The sequence below is a fragment of the Oncorhynchus tshawytscha genome, linkage group LG24 (genome assembly GCF_018296145.1).
Source record: "Oncorhynchus tshawytscha isolate Ot180627B linkage group LG24, Otsh_v2.0, whole genome shotgun sequence".
Taxonomy (NCBI): domain Eukaryota; kingdom Metazoa; phylum Chordata; class Actinopteri; order Salmoniformes; family Salmonidae; genus Oncorhynchus; species Oncorhynchus tshawytscha.
The window spans coordinates 32353736-32366449 of NC_056452.1; positions in this window are offsets into that span (position 1 = coordinate 32353736).

The following is a 12714-nucleotide window of genomic DNA, read 5'->3' on the forward strand; positions in this document are numbered from 1 at the left end:
CAGGACACAGCCTCTTCCTATAATAATACCCAGACAGGCTGAGAGCAGGAACAGCCTCTTCCTATAATAATACCCAGACAGGCTGAGAGCTACAGGACACAGCCTCTTCCTATAATAATACCCAGACAGGCTGAGAGCCCAGACAGAGAACAGCCTCTTCCTATAATAATACCCAGACAGGCTGAGAGCAGAGAACAGCCTCTTCCTATAATAATACCCAGACAGGCTGAGAGCTACAGGACAGCACAGGACACAGCCTCTTCCTATAATAATACCCAGACAGGCTGAGAGCTACCCAGACAGGACACAGCCTCTTCCTATAATAATACCCAGACAGGCTGAGAGCTACAGGACACAGCCTCTTCCTATAATAATACCCAGACAGGCTGAGAGCAGGAACAGCCTCTTCCTATAATAATACCCAGACAGGCTGAGAGCTACAGGACACAGCCTCTTCCTATAATAATACCCAGACAGGCTGAGAGCTACCCAGACAGGACACAGCCTCTTCCTATAATAATACCCAGACAGGCTGAGAGCTACAGGACACAGCCTCTTCCTATAATAATACCCAGACAGGCTGAGAGCTACAGGACACAGCCTCTTCCTATAATAATACCCAGACAGGCTGAGAGCAGAGAACAGCCTCTTCCTATAATAATACCCAGACAGGCTGAGAGCAGAGAACAGCCTCTTCCTATAATAATACCCAGACAGGCTGAGAGCAGAGAACAGCCTCTTCCTATAATAATACCCAGACAGGCTGAGAGAGGACACAGCCTCTTCCTATAATAATACCCAGACACAGCCTCTTCCTATAATAATACCCAGACAGGCTGAGAGCACAGAACAGCCTCTTCCTATAATAATACCCAGACAGGCTGAGAGCAGAGAACAGCCTCTTCCTATAATAATACCCAGACAGGCTGAGAGCAGAGAACAGCCTCTTCCTATAATAATACCCAGACAGGCTGAGAGCTACAGGACACAGCCTCTTCCTATAATAATACCCAGACAGGCTGAGAGCACAGGACACAGCCTCTTCCTATAATAATACCCAGACAGGCTGAGAGCAGAGAACAGCCTCTTCCTATAATAATACCCAGACAGGCTGAGAGCAGAGAACAGCCTCTTCCTATAATAATACCCAGACAGGCTGAGAGCAGAGAACAGCCTCTTCCTATAATAATACCCAGACAGGCTGAGAGCTACAGGACACAGCCTCTTCCTATAATAATACCCAGACAGGCTGAGAGCTACAGGACACAGCCTCTTCCTATAATAATACCCAGACAGGCTGAGAGCAGGACACAGCCTCTTCCTATAATAATACCCAGACAGGATGAGAGCAGAGAACAGCCTCTTCCTATAATAATACCCAGACAGGCTGAGAGCAGAGAACAGCCTCTTCCTATAATAATACCCAGACAGGCTGAGAGCAGAGAACAGCCTCTTCCTATAATAATACCCAGACAGGCTGAGAGCAGAGACACAGCCTCTTCCTATAATAATACCCAGACAGGCTGAGAGCAGAGAACAGCCTCTTCCTATAATAATACCCAGACAGGCTGAGACAGAGAACAGCCTCTTCCTATAATAATACCCAGACAGGCTGAGAGCAGAGAACAGCCTCTTCCTATAATAATACCCAGACAGGCTGAGAGCAGAGAACAGCCTCTTCCTATAATAATACCCAGACAGGCTGAGAGCTACAGGACACAGCCTCTTCCTATAATAATACCCAGACAGGCTGAGAGCAGAGAACAGCCTCTTCCTATAATAATACCCAGACAGGCTGAGAGCAGAGAACAGCCTCTTCCTATAATAATACCCAGACAGGCTGAGAGCTATAATAATACCCAGACAGGACACAGCCTCTTCCTATAATAATACCCAGACAGGCTGAGAGCAGAGAACAGCCTCTTCCTATAATAATACCCAGACAGGCTGAGAGCTACAGGACACAGCCTCTTCCTATAATAATACCCAGACAGGCTGAGAGCAGAGAACAGCCTCTTCCTATAATAATACCCAGACAGGCTGAGAGCAGAGAACAGCCTCTTCCTATAATAATACCCAGACAGGCTGAGAGCAGAGAACAGCCTCTTCCTATAATAATACCCAGACAGGCTGAGAGCAGAGAACAGCCTCTTCCTATAATAATACCCAGACAGGCTGAGAGCTACAGGACACAGCCTCTTCCTATAATAATACCCAGACAGGCTGAGAGCAGAGAACAGCCTCTTCCTATAATAATACCCAGACAGGCTGAGAGACAGAGAACAGCCTCTTCCTATAATACCCAGACAGGCTGAGAGCAGAGAACAGCCTCTTCCTATAATAATACCCAGACAGGCTGAGAGCAGAGAACAGCCTCTTCCTATAATAATACCCAGACAGGCTGAGAGCAGAGAACAGCCTCTTCCTATAATAATACCCAGACAGGCTGAGAGCTACAGGACACAGCCTCTTCCTATAATAATACCCAGACAGGCTGAGAGCTACAGGACACAGCCTCTTCCTATAATAATACCCAGACAGGCTGAGAGCAGACACAGGACACAGCCTCTTCCTATAATAATACCCAGACAGGCTGAGAGCTACAGGACACAGCCTCTTCCTATAATAATACCCAGACAGGCTGAGAGCAGAGGACACAGCCTCTTCCTATAATAATACCCAGACAGGCTGAGAGCAGAGAACAGCCTCTTCCTATAATAATACCCAGACAGGCTGAGAGCTACAGGACACAGCCTCTTCCTATAATAATACCCAGACAGGCTGAGAGCAGAGAACAGCCTCTTCCTATAATAATACCCAGACAGGCTGAGAGCTACAGGACACAGCCTCTTCCTATAATAATACCCAGACAGGCTGAGAGCAGAGAACAGCCTCTTCCTATAATAATACCCAGACAGGCTGAGAGCAGAGAACAGCCTCTTCCTATAATAATACCCAGACAGGCTGAGAGCAGAGGAACAGCCTCTTCCTATAATAATACCCAGACAGGCTGAGAGCAGAGAACAGCCTCTTCCTATAATAATACCCAGACAGGCTGAGAGCAGAGAACAGCCTCTTCCTATAATAATACCCAGACAGGCTGAGAGCTACAGGACACAGCCTCTTCCTATAATAATACCCAGACAGGCTGAGAGCTACAGGACACAGCCTCTTCCTATAATAATACCCAGACAGGCTGAGAGCAGAGAACAGCCTCTTCCTATAATAATACCCAGACAGGCTGAGAGCAGAGAACAGCCTCTTCCTATAATAATACCCAGACAGGCTGAGAGCTACAGGACACAGCCTCTTCCTATAATAATACCCAGACAGGCTGAGAGCTACAGGACACAGCCTCTTCCTATAATAATACCCAGACAGGCTGAGAGCAGAGAACAGCCTCTTCCTCTTCCTATAATAATACCCAGACAGGCTGAGAGCAGAGAACAGCCTCTTCCTATAATAATACCCAGACAGGCTGAGAGCTACAGGACACAGCCTCTTCCTATAATAATACCCAGACAGGCTGAGAGCAGAGAACAGCCTCTTCCTATAATAATACCCAGACAGGCTGAGAGCAGAGAACAGCCTCTTCCTATAATAATACCCAGACAGGCTGAGAGCAGAGAACAGCCTCTTCCTATAATAATACCCAGACAGGCTGAGAGCAGAGAACAGCCTCTTCCTATAATAATACCCAGACAGGCTGAGAGCACAGGACACAGCCTCTTCCTATAATAATACCCAGACAGGCTGAGAGCAGAGAACAGCCTCTTCCTATAATAATACCCAGACAGGCTGAGAGCTACAGGACACAGCCTCTTCCTATAATAATACCCAGACAGGCTGAGAGCAGAGAACAGCCTCTTCCTATAATAATACCCAGACAGGCTGAGAGCAGAGAACAGCCTCTTCCTATAATAATACCCAGACAGGCTGAGAGCCTCTTCCTACCCAGACAGAGAGCACAGCCTCTTCCTATAATAATACCCAGACAGGCTGAGAGCAGAGGACACAGCCTCTTCCTATAATAATACCCAGACAGGCTGAGAGCAGAGAACAGCCTCTTCCTATAATAATACCCAGACAGGCTGAGAGCAGAGGAACAGCCTCTTCCTATAATAATACCCAGACAGGCTGAGAGCAGAGAACAGCCTCTTCCTATAATAATACCCAGACAGGCTGAGAGCAGAGACACAGCCTCTTCCTATAATAATACCCAGACAGGCTGAGAGCTACAGGACACAGCCTCTTCCTATAATAATACCCAGACAGGCTGAGAGCAGAGAACAGCCTCTTCCTATAATAATACCCAGACAGGCTGAGAGCAGAGAACAGCCTCTTCCTATAATAATACCCAGACAGGCTGAGAGCAGAGAACAGCCTCTTCCTATAATAATACCCAGACATGAAGCAGAGAACAGCCTCTTCCTATAATAATACCCAGACAGGCTGAGAGCAGAGAACAGCCTCTTCCTATAATAATACCCAGACAGGCTGAGAGCAGAGAACAGCCTCTTCCTATAATAATACCCAGACAGGCTGAGAGCAGAGAACAGCCTCTTCCTATAATAATACCCAGACAGGCTGAGAGCAGAGAACAGCCTCTTCCTATAATAATACCCAGACAGGCTGAGAGCAGAGAACAGCCTCTTCCTATAATAATACCCAGACAGGCTGAGAGCAGAGAACAGCCTCTTCCTATAATAATACCCAGACAGGCTGAGAGCAGAGAACAGCCTCTTCCTATAATAATACCCAGACAGGCTGAGAGCAGAGAACAGCCTCTTCCTATAATAATACCCAGACAGGATGAGAGCAGAGAACAGCCTCTTCCTATAATAATACCCAGACAGGCTGAGAGCAGAGAACAGCCTCTTCCTATAATAATACCCAGACAGGCTGAGAGCAGAGAACAGCCTCTTCCTATAATAATACCCAGACAGGCTGAGAGCAGAGAACAGCCTCTTCCTATAATAATACCCAGACAGGATGAGAGCAGAGAACAGCCTCTTCCTATAATAATACCCAGACAGGCTGAGAGCAGAGAACAGCCTCTTCCTATAATAATACCCAGACAGGCTGAGAGCAGAGAACAGCCTCTTCCTATAATAATACCCAGACAGGCTGAGAGCAGAGAACAGCCTCTTCCTATAATAATACCCAGACAGGCTGAGAGCAGAGAACAGCCTCTTCCTATAATAATACCCAGACAGGCTGAGAGCAGAGAACAGCCTCTTCCTATAATAATACCCAGACAGACAGGCTGACAGGCTGAGAGCACAGGACACAGCCTCTTCCTATAATAATACCCAGACAGGCTGAGAGCACAGGACACAGCCTCTTCTTACCCAGACAGGCTGAGAGCAGAGAACAGCCTCTTCCTATAATAATACCCAGACAGGCTGAGAGCAGAGAACAGCCTCTTCCTATAATAATACCCAGACAGGCTGAGACAGGCTGAGAGCTACAGGACACAGCCTCTTCCTATAATAATACCCAGACAGGCTGAGAGCAGGACACAGCCTCTTCCTATAATAATACCCAGACAGGCTGAGAGCAGAGAACAGCCTCTTCCTATAATAATACCCAGACAGGCTGAGAGCCCAGACAGGCTGGACACAGCCTCTTCCAGGACACAGCCTCTTCCTATAATAATACCCAGACAGGCTGAGAGCACAGGACACAGCCTCTTCCTATAATAATACCCAGACAGGCTGAGAGCAGAGGAACAGCCTCTTCCTATAATAATACCCAGACAGGCTGAGAGCAGAGAACAGCCTCTTCCTATAATAATACCCAGACAGGCTGAGAGCTACAGACACAGCCTCTTCCTATAATAATACAGACAGGCTGAGAGCTACAGGACACAGCCTCTTCCTATAATAATACCCAGACAGGCTGAGAGCAGAGAACAGCCTCTTCCTATAATAATACCCAGACAGGCTGAGAGCTATAATAATACCCAGACAGGACACAGCCTCTTCCTATAATAATACCCAGACAGGCTGAGAGCAGAGAACAGCCTCTTCCTATAATAATACCCAGACAGGCTGAGAGCAGAGAACAGCCTCTTCCTATAATAATACCCAGACAGGCTGAGAGCTACAGGACACAGCCTCTTCCTATAATAATACCCAGACAGGCTGAGAGCTACAGGACACAGCCTCTTCCTATAATAATACCCAGACAGGCTGAGAGCAGAGAACAGCCTCTTCCTATAATAATACCCAGACAGGCTGAGAGCAGAGGAACAGCCTCTTCCTATAATAATACCCAGACAGGCTGAACAGGCAGACAGGAGCAGAGGAACAGCCTCTTCCTATAATAATACCCAGACAGGCTGAGAGCAGAGAACAGCCTCTTCCTATAATAATACCCAGACAGGCTGAGAGCACAGGACACAGCCTCTTCCTATAATAATACCCAGACAGGCTGAGAGCAGAGAACAGCCTCTTCCTATAATAATACCCAGACAGGCTGAGAGCAGAGAGAACAGCCTCTTCCTATAATAATACCCAGACAGGCTGAGAGCAGAGAACAGCCTCTTCCTATAATAATACCCAGACAGGCTGAGAGCAGAGGACACAGCCTCTTCCTATAATAATACCCAGACAGGCTGAGAGCAGAGAACAGCCTCTTCCTATAATAATACCCAGACAGGCTGAGAGCAGAGAACAGCCTCTTCCTATAATAATACCCAGACAGGCTGAGAGCAGAGAACAGCCTCTTCCTATAATAATACCCAGACAGGCTGAGAGCTACAGGACACAGCCTCTTCCTATAATAATACCCAGACAGGCTGAGAGCAGAGAACAGCCTCTTCCTATAATAATACCCAGACAGGCTGAGAGCTACCCAGACAGGACACAGCCTCTTCCTATAATAATACCCAGACAGGCTGAGAGCTACAGGACACAGCCTCTTCCTATAATAATACCCAGACAGGCTGAGAGCTACAGGACACAGCCTCTTCCTATAATAATACCCAGACAGGATGAGAGCAGAGAACAGCCTCTTCCTATAATAATACCCAGACAGGATGAGAGCAGAGAACAGCCTCTTCCTATAATAATACCCAGACAGGATGAGAGCAGAGAACAGCCGCTTCCTTTTGTGTCATATGTTTACTACCGAGGGTTAAACTCCGGTTATTTTAATGGACCAAAAAATTGCTTTTCTTTCAAAAACAAGGACATTTCTAAGTGACCCCAGACTTTTTACCAGTAGTATGTATATATTTTAATGTGTGGAACATCTGGATACTATGGGCTAACATAATGAAGGTAAAACTCACTATATACACTACCAATCAAAAGTTTGGGGTCACTTAGAAATTTCCTTGTTTCCAACATTTTTGTCCGTTAAAATAACATCAAATTGATCAGAAATACAGTGTCGACATTGTTCATGTTGAAAATGACTACTGTAGCTGGAAACTTCTGTTTTTTTTAATGGAATATCTACATAGACGTACAGAGGCCCATCATTAGCAACCATCACTTCTGTGTTCCAATGGCACGTTGTGTTAGCTAATCCAGGTTTAGCATTTTAAAAGGCTAATTTATCATTAGAAAACCCTTTTGCAATTATGTTAGCACAGCTGAAAACTGTTGTGCTTATTAAAGAAGCAAAGAAGCCTTCTTTAGACTAGCTGAGTATCTGGAGCATCAGCATTTGTGGGTTTGATTACAGGCTCCAAATGGCCAGAAACAAAGACCTTTCTTCTGAAACTCGTCAGTCTATTCTTGTTCTGAGAAATGAAGGCTATTCTATGTGAGAAATTGCCAAGAAACTGCAGATCTTGTACAACGCTGTGTACTACTCTCTTCACAGAACAGCACAAACGGTCTCTAACCAGAATAGAAAGAGGAGTGGGAGGCCCCGGTGCACAAGCTGTTGAAGAATAAACACCTCAGTTACCTAACCTGTTGACAGGATTGGTTAACTCTTGGGGTTCCTAACCTGTTGACAGGATTGGTTAACTCTTGGGGTTCCTAACCTGTTGACAGGATTGGTTAACTCTTGGGGTTCCTAACCTGTTGACAGGATTGGTTAACTCTTGGGGTTCCTAACCTGTTGACAGGATTGGTTAACTCTTGGGGGTCCTAACCTGTTGACAGGATTGGTTAACTCTTGGGGTTCCTAACCTGTTGACAGGATTGGTTAACTATTGGGGTTCCTAACCTGTTCACAGGATTGGTTAACTCTTGGGGTTCCTAACCTGTTGACAGGATTGGTTAACTCTTGGGGGTCCTAACCTGTTGACAGGATTGGTTAACTGTTGAGGTTCCTAGGGTCTCCACCCAGCTAGGTAAATCTGCTTTTAGTTTTAAAGCACCGTATTTCTGGACCAAAATGATAAATACATTTCATCTTGATGTTCTGGCAATGTATTGATAATTTGTGGAGGAATGTAACTGTTTTGTTTGATATGTGATGTTTTATTTTGTGCCCATTGTATTTTACAGAGCATTCGGAAAATATTCAGACCCCGTAACTTTTTACACATTTTGTTACGTTACAGCCTTATTCTAAAATTGATTCAATTGTTTTTTTCCCTCATCAATCTACATATTTGCAAATGTATATATTTTTCTACTGAAATATCACATTTACATAAGTATTCAGACCCTTTACTCAGTACTTTGTTGAAGCACCTTTGGCAGAGATTACAGCATTGAGTCTTCTTGGGTATGATGCTACAAGCTTGGCACACCTGTATTTGGGGAGTTTCTCCCATTTTTCTCTGCAGATCCTCTCAAGCTCTGTCAGGTCATCCCTACCCTATATACTGTCATCCCTACCCTACATATTATCATCCCAACCCTATTTAGTGTCAGCCTACCCTACCCTATATACTGTCCGCCCTACCCTACCCTATATACTGTCCGCCCTACCCTACCCTACCCTATATACTGTCAGCCTACCCTACCCTATATACTGTCCGCCCTACCCTACCCTATATACTGTCCGCCCTACACTACCCTATATACTCTCAGCCTTACCCTACCCTACACACTGTCAGCACTACCCTACCCTATATACTCTCAGCCTTACCCTACCCTATATACTGTCAACCCAACTATACCCTGCATACTGTCAGCCTACCCTATATACTGTCAGTCCACCCTACCCTGTATACTGTCAGTCTACACTACCCAATATACTGTCAGCCTACCCTACACTACATACTGTCAGCCTACCCTACCCTACATACTGTCAGTCTACCCTACCCTATATACTGTCAGCCTACCCTACCCTACATACTTTCAACCCTACCCTAACCTATAAACTGTCAGCCTACCCTACCCTATATAGTTAACCACACCCTACCCTATATACTGTCAGTCCTACCCTACCCTATATACTGTCAGCCCTACCCTACCCTATATACTGTCAATCCTACCCTACCCTACCCTATATACAGTCAGCCTTACCCTACCCTACCGTACCCTATATACTGTCAGCCCAACCCTACCCTATTAACTGTCAACCCTACATAATATACTGTCAGCCCTACCCTACCCTATATACTGTCAACCCTACCCTACCCTATATACAGTCAGCCTTACCCTACCCTATACACTGTCAGCCTTACCCTACAATATATACTGTCAACCCAACTATACCCTACATACTGTCAACACCACCCTACCCTATAAACAGTCAGTCATACCCTACCCTGTATACTGTCAGTCGACCCTACCCTATATACTGTCAGCCCTACCCTATAAACTGACAGTCTTACCATACCCTATCTACAGTCAGCATTACCCTACACTATATACTGTTATCCTCACCCTACACTATATACTGTTAACCTACCCTATATACTGTGAACCCTACCCTATATACTGTCAGCTCTCCCTGATATATTGTCAGCCCTACCCTATACACTGTCATCCCTCCCCTACATACGGTCAGCAATACACAATATACTGTCAGCCCCACCCTACCCTATATACTGTCAACCCTACCATACCCTATATACTGTCAGCCTACCCTACACTACATACTGTCAGCCTACCCTACCCTACATACTGTCGGTTTACCCTACCCTATATACTGTCAGCCTACCCTACCCTACATACTTTCAACCCTACCCTAAACTATAAACTGTCATCCCTACCCTACCCTATATAGTGTCAGCCTACCCTACCCTATATACTGTCAGCCCTACCCTAAATACTGTCAGCCTTACCCTACCCTATATACTGTCAGCCCTACCCTACCCTATATACTGTCAGCCCTACCCTACCCTATATACTGTCAACCCTACACAATATACTGTCATCCCTACCCTACCCTATATACTGTCAACCCCTACCCTACCCCATATACAGTCAGCCTTACCCTACCCTATATACTGTCAGCCTTACCCTACAATATATACTGTCAACCCAACTATACCCTACATACTGTCAACACTACCCTACCCTATAAACAGTCAGTCTTACCTTACCCTGTATACTGTCAGTCTACCCTACCCTAGATACTGTCATCCCTACCCTATAAACTGACAGTCTTACCATACCCTATATACGGTCAGCATTACCCTACACTATATACTGTTATCCTCACCCTACACTATATACTGTTAACCTACCCTATATACTGTCAACCCTACCCTATATACTGTCAGCCTTACCCTACCCTATATACTGTCAGCTCTCCCTGATATATTGTCAGCCCTACCCTATACACTGTCATCCCTACCCTACATACTATCATCCCAACCCTATTTAGTGTCAGCCTACCCTACCCTATATACTGTCAGCCTACCCTACCCTATATACTGTCCGCCCTACCCTACCCTCTATACTGTCCGCCCTACCCTACCCTATATACTCTCAGCCCTACCCTACCCTATATACTCTCAGCCTTACCCTAGCCTATATACTGTCAGCCTTACCCTATATACTGTCAGCCTTACCCTACCCTATATACTGTCACCCCAACTATACCCTGCATACTGTCAGCCTACCCTATATACTGTCAGTCCACCCTACCCTGTATACTGTCAGTCTACACTACCCTATATACTGTCAGCCTACCCTACATACTGTCAGCCTACCCTACCCTACATACTTTCAACCCTACCCTAACCTATAAACTGTCAGCCTACCCTACCCTATATAGTGTCAGCCTACCCTACCCTATATACTGTCAGCCCTACCCTACCCTATATACTGTCAGCCCTACCCTACCCTATATACTGTCAACCCTACACAATATACTGTCAACCCCACCCTACCCTATATACAGTCAGCCTTACCCTACCCTATACACTGTCAGCCTTACCCTACAATATATACTGTCAACCCAACTATACCCTACATACTGTCAACACCACCCTACCCTATAAACAGTCAGTCTTACCCTACCCTGTGTACTGTCAGCCTACCCTACCCTACATACTTTCAACCCTACCCTACCCTACATACTGTCAGCCTACCCTACCCTACATTCTGTCAGTCTACCCTACCCTATATACTGTCAACCCTACCATACCCTATATACTGTCAGCCTACCCTATATACAGTCAGCCCTACCCTACCCCATAAACGGTCATTCTTACCCTACAATATATACTGTCAACCCAACTATACCCTACATACTGTCAACACTACCCTACCCTATAAACAGTCAGTCTTACCCTACTCTGTATACTGTCAGTCTACCCTACCCTAGATACTGTCATCCCTACCCTATAAACTGACAGTCTTACCATACCCTATATACTGTCAGCCTACCCCACCCTATATACTGTCAGCATTACCCTACACTATATACTGTTATCCTCATCCTACACTATTTACTGTTAACCTACCCTATATACTGTCAACCCTTCCATATATACTGTCAGCTCTCCCTGATATATTGTCATCCCTACCCTATACACTGTCATCCCTAACCTATATACTGTCAGCCGTACCCTACCCTATATACTGTCAGCTCTAACCTATATACTGTCAGCCCTACCCTATATACTGTCAGCCCTACCCTACCCTATATACTGTCAGCCTACCCTATATACTGTCAGCCCACCCTATATACTGTCAGCCCTACCCTACCCTATATACTGTCATCCTTTCCCTACCCTATATACTGTCAGACTACCCTATATACTGTCAGCCCTACCCCATATACTGTCAGCCCACCCTATATACTGTCAGCCCACCCTATATACTGTCAGCCCTACCCTATATACTGTCAGCCCTACCCTACCCTATATACTGTCATCCTTTCCCTACCCTATCTACTGTCAGCCCTACCCTACCCTATATACTGTCAGCTCTACCCTACCCTATATACTGTCAGCCCTACCCTACCCTATATACTGTCAGCCCTACCCTACCCTATATACTGTCATCCCTACCCTATATACTGTCAGCACTAACCTACCCTACATACTGTCAGCCCACCCCTATATACTGCCATCCCTACCATATATACTGTCAACCCTACCCTATATACTGTCATACCTACCCTACCCTATATACTGTCAACCCCACCCTACCCTATATACAGTCAACTCGCCCTACCCTAAATACAGTCAACTCACCCTACCCTATACACTGTCAACTCTACCCTATATACTGTGAACCCTACCATACCCTATATACTGTCAGCCCTACCCTACCCTATATACTGTCAGCCCTACCATAGCCCTACCCTACCCTATATACTGTCAGCCCTACCACCCTATAC